Here is a 13,662-nt window from a genome sequence, read left to right on the forward strand (position 1 = left end):
CTTGTAACTTGTGTCTTACAAATGTTATTAAATGTGATTTATTACCATGGGTGATATAGTAGGTACCCACTACTCACCTATCATTTATCAACTACCTATCCATATTAGGTATCGAGACATTGAGTATAATAACATGTTATATTATTTAATTTCAATAATAATGCAAGGTTGTGCATTAACAAATTAATAAGATAAAAGTTAAGTTAAAGTTAAGTTAAGTTATTTTTAAGTTATTTACTTAACTTATTAGTTTGCTGTTTTAATTAAATTAACTTTAACTTAACTCATTTGTATCTACGTTAACTTAAAATCAACTTTTATTATTTTTAATATTCCCTATTAAGTTAATTTTTCAGAAAAATATTTATATAATTTATAAGTTCGTATAATATAGAAAATATTATCAGAAAAAAAAGGTATATTTACGAAGAATTTCGTGTATAATTTTATAAATAAAACCTAAGGGGTACCTATAGTGGTAATTATGTACCTAACATTAATTGTCCGTCTATAAAGACATCAATAGATACGAGCTCTCGAAGCTATGATTTATAATACCCATTTATTAGTTACTCATTAATTTATTACTTATTATTTATCAATTTATTTTATAATATAATAATTGTATTACAAAAATACCTACCTACCTATACTGGTGTATTATACATTTAAACATTATTAGTTCATACAGTTTTCATTCCTCTCGCTCAGTCGCTCATTAGTCATTACACTGCTGCAGTTTTTAGGTTTTACTATTATTTATGTTCACTATTTATTTATTCTTGCTAGTCAGTACTTAGTTTCCATGGTCAGTTGTTAATAGTTAATTATTTATTGTGAATTTGTATTGTAACTTATTGGCCATAAGCATGAACGATCATTATCCAAGTAAGTAATGTTTTTATATTAATCCAATTAATTGTATTCATATACATGTAAAGATATAGTTAATTGTAAATGTATGTATAGTCTGTCCAGCGAGAGAATGCACCGCGCACCGACCAAAACTGGTTCCCTCACTCAGCCATAGGGGATCCGGTTTCAATAGCAAGGAGACGTGGGGGAATGCACAGAATCGGTGCATACTCTCGCTGGACAGAGTATAGTACTAAACTTTTATCAGTTATTGGGGATCGGTCATCACACATATGACAATATTGCTGAATCTATAGACAAAGTACTCGACGAATTTAAAATTCAGAATAAAACAACATTAATAGTTCACAATGCAGCAAATTTTGTCAAAAGTTTTAGGTGATCATCCTTTTTTAATGATGCTACATAATTTTATTGTATATTTATATTTTATATGAATTAGTTAATAATTACTAGGGCACGGATTTTTATGTAAATACATATTTTTATTGATTGCAGATATCTATGTTCTAATTAAAAAATAAGCACGTTTCATAACACCCTGAATAAAATGACACTTTTTTATGTTACATATTTTCACATATTTGGATGTAAATACATATTTTATAAATGTAGGTACTTATTAAACTTCCAGAAATGTTAAAAATAACCATAATTTTATTGGAGATTTTGTTTTATTGGTTTTTTGACTTTTTCATCGTAAAAGTATTCCTTAAAGCTCCTAGTAGGGTACTAAAATTGAAGGAGTTATATCCTAATTTATGGCATCCTCCTGAGACAATCATTACTTGGTGGGGTACCTGGTTAGCAGCAGTTAAATACTTTTCAAACAATTTCGAAAAAATGTAAGACATAATTTCAAATCTTGATTCGGATAATGCAATTTCTATTGAAAAAGCAAAATAACGAGCTGAAATTAAGCTCGGATGACATGGTGAAACGCTCTTTCAGCCGATCACAATCATTAGTTATAACTTATAATTCATAGTTAAGTTTATAAATCAATTAAAAATATTGTATATTTTTATTTATGCTTTGCTCAACAATACAGGTATGCAATATGTACATTAATACTTAATTATATAGTTATATCCCTATATAGTAATTATTTAAAAATAATATTTGTGTTTCTTTTTCTTCTTTAATATTTTAATATTTATATTTATTTAAAATATTTTTTCATATAATTTAGAATAATAATTGATAAATTTTGAGTTAAGAATTTTCAAAACATATTTAAATATAAATATAAGATAATAAAATAATATAAATACTCAATAATTATTTTGGTTTCAATGGTTATTAGTAGGGCTCGGAAGTTGAGGCATTTTGCATTTTTTTTTGGAAATCTTTAGACGATGCTCTCCTGGGTACAAATGTGTTTTATTAGCATGTGAAACTGAAATACTAAATTTTATTTTGCATTTTTATGCATTTTTTGGCTTTCTTTACTTTTAAGTCATTTTTTGACATTTTTAGGTCATTTTTCGACAATTTTAGCTCATTTTTCGACATTTTTAGTCATTTTTACTGATTTCACACTAGTATTCACTTCTTATCGTTTCTTGGCTATGCCGATAACTTAAAACTTGGAATTACCACGGACTAAGATTAGTACCTATTCGATTTTATCTCGCCGATTACATTTTGTCGTTGTCGTATTGTAGTGAATAATATTATACCTACATTTTATTATTTTTTCCTAATATTCGATTAGTATCCGATTTTATCTCGCCGATTACAGTCGTCACGTCGTTGTCGTGTAAAAGTGAATAATACCTATTATACCTACATTTTATTATTTTTCGTAATATTTTCGAAATGCCGAAAATTAAAACGTCAGTTAGTGCTCGTCTGCGTGCATTTGTGTCGGAATTCGGCGACGATATTTTTTCTTCCGATGGCACAGTTCTTTATTGTAAAGTATGTGAAGTAAAGGTGGCCTCAGATAAAAAATTTACTATTGAACAACACATTTCCCGTATAAAACATAAAAATGGTATAGAGCGCAAACATTTAAAAGAAAGTCAAAGTTTTATTACTAAGTCGTCAAAATAATCTACTTTTAATTACGATTTATGTCAAGCTCTTTTATCAGCCAATATTCCCCTACACAAAATATCAAATGAATTATTCCGTGCATTTTTGGAAAAATACACGCACAAAAGTATTCCTGACGAATCAACGCTAAGGAAAACCTATGTCGTTCAATGTTACGAAGACTGTATTAACAAAATAAGAAGTTATTGCGAAAACCAAAAGCTATGGGTTTCTATAGACGAAACCACGGATTCAGTAGGACGGTATGTGGCTAACGTGATTGTCGGTACATTGGAAGTCGGAGGCCCGGGGAAAATATTTTTGCTCAATTCAGAAATTTTAGAAAGAGCTAACCATACCTCCATCGCCCAATTATTAGATACATCTCTACATATTTTATGGCCTCAAGGAATAAAGCATGACAATATTTTGTTGTTCTTAAGTGATGCCGCTCCCTATATGATGAAAGCTGGCAGAGGTCTATAAATCCTGTACTCTAAAATGGAACACGTAAGTTGTTTGGCCCATGGATTACATAGGGTTGCGGAAGAGATTCGAAAACACTTCCCAAAAGTAGATCAGTTAATATCGAACATCAAAAAAATATTTTTGAAATGTCCATCACGTGTTCAATATTTCAAGGAAATGGCACCTAATATTCCTCTACCACCACAACCGGTATTGACAAGATGGGGTACATGGTTAAAAGCTGCTACTTATTTTTGTGAACATTTGGAAATTTTGAAAACTATTATTATGGGACTAAACAAAGATGATTCTACGTCAGTTGAAAAAGCACAGGATCTTATAAGCGATGATAATGTAAAACATAATTTAATTTACATTAACGCAAACTTTGGAACTCTGGCCGATTCTATTACCAAGTTAGAAACTTCAGGACTCAGGCTTTATGATTCAATACAAATTGTACAAGATATTTTAATTAAAATCGAATCAGCAGCAGTTAATAGAATTGGAAATGAAATAAAAAACAAATTTAATGCGGTACTTGCCAAAAATACTGGATTTCAAACTATGTCAACAATTTCTAAAATTTTAAATGATGAAGAAGCTTCAAGTGATTGTTTTCCGGATGATTTCAGTGCTGATGATTTGGTCCATTTCAGATTTGCCCCAATCACTTCAGTAGACGTGGAGAGAAGTTTTTCCAAATATAAAAATTTATTAACAGATAATCGTCGTTCATTTACTTTCGATAATATAAAATACTCTCTAATTGTACAATGCAATGATTTTGATTTTTAAATAATTTGTAAGCATTTTATAGTAAAATAGAGTAAAATATTTAAAAAAATGTATTTTTATTAATATAAAACTGATATATGTAATTTTTTTAGGTCATTTTTTTAGGACATTTTTTGCTATTTTTATGGTCATTTTTATGGTCATTTTTATGGTCATTTTTTATTGTTTTTAAGGTCATCAACTTCCGAGCCCTAGTTATTAGCTTAAGAGACCAGTGATCTTCTTGTCGAAAATTAATAGATAGGTAATAATATTTGAGACTGATAATTTAAAAAAATATATATTATATTAGTACCTATATAATTATTAATTAAATATTTATATAATATATAAATGTAGGTACCTAAATGTATATGCCAACATAGAATTTCAATATATTTTTATTTATCTTGTAGTTGAATATATAATTCCAAATGGGCATTAATAATGTTTTCTAAAGAACTAATTTGTTTTAGATTGATATTGGATTTTTTTATTTAATTACAAGTAGAGGTTTCTGTGTCTTTGGTTGAGTATTAGTCTTCTTACTTTAATATGATAGGCCCAGTTGAGTCGTTTGTCTAAAAAACATACCTGATTAGTGGCAATTTGATTCAATAGGAATTAGTAATAACGGAGTTGTTTAGAGTAAACATCTGTACGGAAGGGAAAATAAATTACGTACAATGATTTAGAAGTGTTAATTTTGATTCCACTTATTAAACTAAGAGGAAAATACCTAAGTTAAGATGATACGGTATGCAAAAAAAAAAATAGAAGAAACGAACAGAGATTGTTAATATCATAATTATTTTAATTTGTTTTACACCTAATTATACTCAAACAATGTCAAGACAATTTTTGTTATTAGATTCATGAGATATATGGAGTCAAAGATGTGTCAAGTGGCTGCTTGTATGGTTCAAAAATTCAAACTTAATTGGACAGTAGAAGATAATCAGAACATCATCGAACATACACTTATGGAAACCATAAATTAATGATAACTCATCAATAATAATAAATTCCCAAGAAAATCTTCAGTCGTCTCCAACACAATATCTACAGAATGTCATAATAGTGACTTTGAAGATGATGTTTTTAGTTTTTTTTAGTATCCAAGTGATTAACACATCACATTAGTTATTTTAAAACATTTTTAATGTATTTTTTTTTTAAATTAACTCGACCTATTAATTGAAGTTAAGTTAAGTTAACATTATTTGTTAACTTACTTTAAACTTAATTGAAAAAAAAAAATACTTAACTTAACTTATAACGAGTAAAAAAATATCATTAACTTGCCCAGCCTTGGATAATATACTTATTGAAATATTGGTAATACATTTTATTATGTAGTGACTAATGACCAGTGACATACAAGTTGTTGTCTGTTGATCAAACATTCAGATTAATATCAGACAAAATAAAAAAATTGAAAATTGAAAATGTCCACAATCAGCTCAAAAAGAGTCAAAGAGTTTTGAAAATTTTATCAAGTAAGTATGAGAAAATATAAATTAAACATATGATGTGACTTTCATTTATCTGCAGTTATTCGTTTTTGAATTAGGTACAATACAAAATAAGAAAATCGCTACATGAGAAATTGTGTGAATGTCCAATGTTGTAAAAATATGAACTTCAAACGTTCATAAAAATTTAATTTGACGTTCTTGTGTACATTTTTTTTTTGATAAAGGTAGACAAACTTATGATGAATCTTTCATTACATTTCCAAATCTTAGATTTAAAAAGAAAAATTTTTATGAATTTCTAACAAAACAATTTCCGCATTTTCGTGATGTTTTCGTATTTTGTCAAGATTTTAACTTTAAATACTAATAAAAAAAAATTATGAATATGGATTTTTAATATTATTCGAATGTCATTGTAACAATAACAGCCTTATATTAAATTTTCAAGTTTTTTTACCCAACAAATTTACATTGACATTCATAAAAAAAAAAAAAACTAAAAAAATTGGAAACTGAAAATTTCCGTAACAGTTAAAAACAAATCAAAATATTTTGAAAATGTTATAGTGTATAGAAAATTCTAATATAAACAACCAATGAAAATGTCATAGGTATATCTGTTTGTTTTAGAGTTACACCAAAAACCAAAATCTACTTTATCGAAAATCGATTTTGCGTAAAACTTCCCGTTTATCTTAATTTGTATTTTGTTTTTCCCGGTACTTTTGAAAACTACTGGGAATATTTAAATTTTAGCCTCACAAAAGTACCAATTAGATTCGCATTCCCACCAGAAAAGATAATGAAGTTGACATCAAAACATTATTTCAACTACTTATAGTGCATACAGACACACAAAAAAAAGCGGGTAAGGGGATGTCGCTCTGCTGTACAGTTGGTTACAATAGTGGGTCACTTATTAATGGATTGTAATAAATTTGAATTCAATCATATCATATCATTGTATACGAAAAACGTAATTTGTCGGTAGTTTTTCTAGTGGCATTAAGTACCTATTGAGAAAATCAAAAAATTACCTCTGTAAAGCAGGGGTCGGCAACCTTTTTACCTACACAGGCCATAATTTGTTTCAGTTTTTTATGAAGGGCCGCATACAAAATTAAAATATTAGAAAATATAATTTTAACATATAATACTAATATATTTACGGATAGCAACAAACATATTATTATGAGTTTAACATTGCGGTTGTCCTTATTAACTAATTTTTAATTAAATACATTAATAGAGAAAATTTAAAAGTTTAAAAATAATTATTAATTAATTCTTGAATGCATTTTAGTATACAAATATTACGTTACTAGTTCGATTTTTGAGGTTGAATTTTTCCCGCCAATTTGTTATTATCCGCTTTTATATTGGATGTTGATATCCTTAAAACAGCATTCAAGTGTTCATCGCTTAATCGTGAACAATATTTATTTTTTCGAAATTTAAGTATTGAGAATGTCTGCTCACAAATATATGTGCTACCGAAAGCAGTAATCATTTTTTTAGCAAAACTTTTGATGCCTTTAAAATCTATTTCAGAAAGACTTGAATAAAATATTTTTAGATCATTACTTTCTTTAAAAGCATTTTTAAGAATATCGTTGTTTTGAAATTCTATGACTTCAATTGTCAATGTCGACAGAAAAAGGGTTTTAAAACAATTTGATTTTATTCTCTTGTACGTAAAAATCAGAAAATCGTATTGAAAATTAATTTTGTAGGTTTTCAATTATATTTAAAAAATTAATTTTTGTAGTTTCCCAATTTAAAGTTGATTTGGTTGATTCTAATACAATTTTACAACATACGAAATGATCCAAGTGCTGTTCATTAATATGTTTGTGTAATAATTTTAATTTCAGTTGAAATGATTTTATATTTGAATACATATCTGCATATCAGACAACAATTTGTCTTTACCTTGCAGTTTCGTATTCAGTTCATTCAATAAAGTTGTTATATCAGTTTAAAATGCCAGATTAAGAACCCACTTTTCATTTGATAATTCTGGTACATTTTTACCTTTTTCTGACATAAAAATATTGATTTCATTTCGTAAAATAAAAAACCGTTTCAAAACCACACCTCTACTCTACCACCTTCCTTCAGAAAAAAATATTATATCCCCATATTCAGCATCGCATTCTTCCAAAAATATTTTAAATTGTAATTTACCAAAGTATTTTTGCGTATGTAGTTAACCGTTGATACTACAATATTCATTACATCTTTCCATGCTAAAATCCATGCTGTTTTTTGCAAACTAAACATAACAGTTTACCTTTATTTTCGATAAAAAAAATATAAATCCGTCCATGATTTGTTGAATGTACGATGTTCATCACTAATTTTACGTTTTTTTTGACATTGAATTGATAGGTTATTATAAAACAGTTGAAATTTAAACTTCACGTTGGAATGTTTCGAAATGAACAGCACTAAGGCCATAACTAGATACGTATTTGTCGTAATCGACGATAATTACATTATATACGATTAGATTACGTTCTCGATCATACCTTATCTCGCATCGTTATACAATAGTCATGATTAAATATTATTTATATATTTTATAACAACTTAAGCTACAAAATTAAAAATTTGAACACCATGAATTATATTTGGAGGGCCGCAGCAAAAAGTTCCGAGGGCCGACTCTAAAGTATAAGCTAGGTATTATATTATGTTGAAATCAAAGCACTCCTTCTGGTAGGAACTTTGTATACAGGATAAAAAAAGGTGGATAAGTGGATGTCGCTCTGCTGTACAGTAGGTTACAAGTGGGTCACTGTAATGGATGGTGTTAAATTTGAATTCAATGATATAATATCATTGTATAAGAAAAACGATTCTGAGCGAAAACGGTCAGCCAGCCTATGATAGGAGCCTATGAAATAAGTATATTTGATGATATTATTGTGAATAAAGTAATTTATATATAACCTATTTACGTGGAGCTTTGTTTTAAATTTTCAATCCTTAGCCATAAAAGTTAAACATTTTATATATTTTTAACTACAAAATAATTAATAAATTATAAATTTGATAAATGTTGTCAACATTTGAACTTTAAATGTTACAAAAAAAATTGTGCCTATGTATTCTTAATATTTTTCAACTGCTATTAGAACGATTTATCAGGAGCCTGATATTACATTTTCACGCTTTTTTACCCAACAAATAAATTTTTATTGATATTTATAAAAAAAAAAAAACTAAAAAACTTGAAAACTGACAATGTCCGTAAACCACTCAAAATGAGTCAAAATATTTTCAAAATTTTATCGTGTATAGAAAATGCTAATATAAACATTCAGTGAAATTTTCAAGTATCTACAGTCATTCGTTTTTCAATTACAATAAAATAAGAAAATTGTTACATGAGAAATCAATTGAATATCAAATGTTATAAAAATATAAATTTCAGACGCTCATAAAAATTTAATTTAAGTTTATTGTAGACATTTTTTTTTGATAAAGGTAGACAAACTTATGAGTAATCTTATATTACATTTTAAAATCTTAGATTTAAAAAGAAAAATTTTTATGAATTCTCAACACAAAATAATTTGCTAATTTTCGTGATTTTTCCGTATTTTGTCAAAATTTGAACTTTAAATGCTTATAAATAAAAACTGTGACTAAGGATTTTTAATTTTTTTCATCTGCCTATGAAACAATAACCTAGGAGCCTTCTATTAAATTTTCAAGCTTTTTTACTCAACAGATACAATTTTATTGATATTTATAGAAAAAAAAACTAAAAAAAATTGAAAACTGACAATGTCCGTAACAGTTCAAAGAGAGTCAAAATATTTTCAAAGTCTTATGGTGTATAGAAAATGCTAATATAAACATTCAGTCAAAATTTCATGTCCCTACGGTCATTTGTTTTAGAGTTACACCAAAAACCAAAATCGATTTTCTCGAAAACAGATTTTGCGTAAAAATTCTTGTTTTTCCTTAATTTTTCTTTTGTTTTTCACGTCGCTTTTGAAAACTACTGGGAAATTTTTACTTTTGACCCCCCCAAAGTACCAACCAGATTCACTTTCCTATCAGAAAAGTTACTGTTGAAGAAAATCCAAGCACTTTTACTGTCCTAAAAAAAAAAAAAAAAACACACATCATTGTAAAATCAATACATTCATCGCTTCGCTCAGAATCTAAAATAAACACCATTGAAAAATCTCCACTCCACTCAGAATCTAAAATTAAAAAATTAAAAACACATCATTATAAAATCAATCATTCATCGTTCCGCTTAGAATCTAAAACTAAAAACACTGATGGGTAATATTCTAACAATTTTCAATTTTAATATTTTACATTCTTACAACTTACATACAAATTGAAATACCGTAAACAAACGTAAACCAGGGCTTGAAACCGTTTTCAAAACCGATTTCAGAAACTGGTATAAACCATTTTAAAACCGAAACCAAAACCGTAATCAAAAACGAAACCGAAAAAAATTGGATACCGGTATTAAATTTAAAATCGAAACCGGTATTAAATTCAAAACCAAAATCTGAAAAATTGGAAATCGTTATTTTTTTTTTATAATTGACGTGTTTTTAAATACGTAAATTCCATTAATACGCATGATTAATACTCATAGTAAAATTTATATCATGTTTAAAATGTTGATAGCCATTTCATTTTTCGCAAAACCGAAACCGAAAACGAATTTTTTTAATACCGGTATTGAAACATTGAAACCGAAATCGAAATTATTTCAATCGGTTTTAGGCCCTGACGAAAACACACAGATAGGTAATACTCTCACTTTTATGATGGAATAGTATATTGCGGGGCAAGGGCGGGAAGTGAGCTATTTCAGTCGGGGGTGACGTGTGCGGCACTAGCCGCAGGCGTGGGCCGCATTTCGCACAAGGCTGAAATTGCCTTCCCGCATGAGTCACACATACTATTTTTTGTCACGCCTCTGCGTTCATTGATCACGCCACCACCACAAAGGTAATAATTCATGTTGGGATCTATGCAACAATCAGACTATTCTACGAAAACAATATTTCATGAAAGAAACGATTTAGTTTTATTTATTTTAAGCGTCACGCATGGAGGTTATAATATGATTATAAGATACAACCAAAAGTTTATGTTTTGTAAGGACCGACTACCGCGGTATAGATTTTAGTGTCTGGTTGTGCAGGGGATACGCGTGTGATATGTGATTTTAGGGATTTCCACTTTACCACCTGGCACTTTTTGGGATACCCACTTTACCGCCCAGCACTTCTTGGGATTTTCACTTTACAGGCCGGCCCGGCACTATTAGAGATTCCCACTTTACCACCCGCTGGACGGAAAAAGGACGCTTCTAACGTTCAAACCGTATCGAAAACCAAACTTTCGGTGCAGGCGTGACAAATATTAATTCACTACCTATCTATAATATTAATTCTAATAACACGAAAACACAAAACTGGTTCTACTGACTGCGAATTTGCTTTGTTTCACATGGGTCAGAGAGAGGGACAATTGGTTAGGAGGTGTGCTAAAATCACCATAAAGGTTTGGATAAAATTTATAATGTCGTAACGGAAACGAATAACCCCCCCCCCCCCCCCCAGACCAATTGAAAAATCCAGCGTACGCCACTTCCCATGAACGACATAGAACATTTACGTTTGGCCGATCCAACCCTGCGTTAATACCTTTAATATTAGAGTGAATTTACCTATAATCAAACTTTAAGTTAAGAACATTATCTAAGCTGTGTAACTAAGTTGGCTATTTTATGATATTTTAAATTGCATGTAAGTTATGAGCGTGTAAATTACTTATTACAATTTAAAAATCCTCATAAACAGTATAAAAATTTAAATATCGTAAATAAGCTATCGTAGTGACATAAAATTTGATAATTGGTAAATTCATTCTAAAATTAAAAGTAACAACACGGGATTGGTGCTAAACATAAGTTGCTATATGGCGCGTGGATCAGAGAAAGAAAATAAATGGTGCGCTGGCATCATTTTAACAGGTAGGTAATTTAAGTTCATAAATTGCAATAAGAACACACAGATTTCCTAGATTTTGAACGGTACTCCTGCTTGCACGTACCTACACGTTAATACGATTTTGTTATAATATTATTGTGACTTTTTTTTAATACTTAGTACTTAAAAACATAATATTATATATTAAGAGAACATTTTTTTATTCTTTTAATATTTTCCGTATATTTTACTCATAACTTGCAAGCAATTTAAAGTAACGTAAAATATCAAACCTAATAACATAGATAGGGTATCTGGATATATATAATATATACTACTATAATAGATGCTATTAATATTAAGTTTTTTCAAAATTCTAAAGATCTATATTTTGTATGGAATTGTTATAATCCTTTAGTCATTAGAACACATTTAACTATTTTACCGTTTCCGTCGCATGGGTTATTAAGATTATTAGTCATAAGCTATTAGAATACAATTAATTATTTTATATATTCCTTCGCATAATACAATTAGTAAAACTAGTTTATGATAGTTCATTAACTGAATTCTACGTTTTTGGGCGTTACCCATTTAAGTAGCTACATTTACCTTTTTTGCAACTCGATTCCTTACATACCTAGAATCGCACATTACTACAACAAATTCAACCAAACTCAAACTTACTTATTAATATAATATTTATATTCAAATACTTAATAAGATTGTCTTAATCATTTTTCTTGTGATATTAAACATGGTTATCTTTTTTGTTAATTTTATTTGATTCGTTATGCTTATGAGTTATGACTTTTGTTATTTAATCCGTTTTAAATATTCCAAATAATTCATGGATTTGTTACATAATATTCTTGCCAACATTTGTCTATATAATGTATCTGTGGTGTTTTTTTTTTGCTGAATATTGAATTTAAGTAAGTCTGATTTTGATCTAATTTATGTTTGTAGTAGGTATATTGTATCTACGACAAAGTAAATGTTTGGATGTGGTGAGTAAAGTCGATTATTGTAATGATTTTGAAAAATGTTGACGCTATTTTTTGGCAATTAAATATTGTGTGGTAAACTTCAATATAAAGCCGAAGAAAAATAAGAGTCGGGCAGCATATTATTAAAATCTATTAATTTTGTAAACATTGTCATATGCGCAATAGATATAAACAAGTCCGAGATTCCTTCAGATGGTAAACAACTTAAGTCACAAAAAAAATTTCAGCCATGCGCCAATTTCTAAAGATTTATTCAATCATTCAGTTCAAATTGAACCAAATTGAATCAAGACGGATATTGTAACCAACTTATGTAAAATTCATGGTACTTATTTAATATGGCATTACGAGCGCAAATTGTTGAACATTTCATCCCCGTACCCCGTGTGTACGCCACTAGCTAAGAATATTATATATAATAATTATTGTTTTTGTACAAAATATGTTATGTAGGTACTTATAAAAATCGACGTCGCATGTAAATAATTTATACTGAGTTTTAGATTCTTAGCGGAGCGATGAATGTACCTAGTGATTTTACAATTATGTGTGTTTTTTTAAACTATAATCGTCAGTTTGCAAGTGGAAATTCGTTTCAGTGGCCTTACGGATTTTTAGAAGTACCTACCTGCGTATCTACCAATGCAAACGAGTACCATGTTTACAGGTAAAATATTTTGAATGTACCTACGCAAACTAGTGCCTATTTATTTACCAACACCAACCCAGATGATCATAATTAGGTGCGGATCAAGAAATTAAAAAGGCGAAGGGGCTAAATGCCAGATTTAAAAAAGCTGTACAAGTGAGTTAGGTTAGGTTTACTGCCTTATTCGTTGGGCTTATCGATTTGTACTTTGCGATCTTTTTATTCAAACCGATCACTACGATTAGGCCAATTAAAGACTACATCAGTGGCGCCACTAGGGTTAAAATGTTTGAGGGACCTGTGGCCCCCACCAAATATTACACGAAAAGTAACCCATCGAGTCGATGCCCCCACACCACCAAATTTATTCATTTAAACATTTTTAA

The sequence above is a fragment of the Metopolophium dirhodum genome, chromosome 1 (assembly GCF_019925205.1).
Source record: "Metopolophium dirhodum isolate CAU chromosome 1, ASM1992520v1, whole genome shotgun sequence".
In the NCBI taxonomy this organism is placed as follows: domain Eukaryota; kingdom Metazoa; phylum Arthropoda; class Insecta; order Hemiptera; family Aphididae; genus Metopolophium; species Metopolophium dirhodum.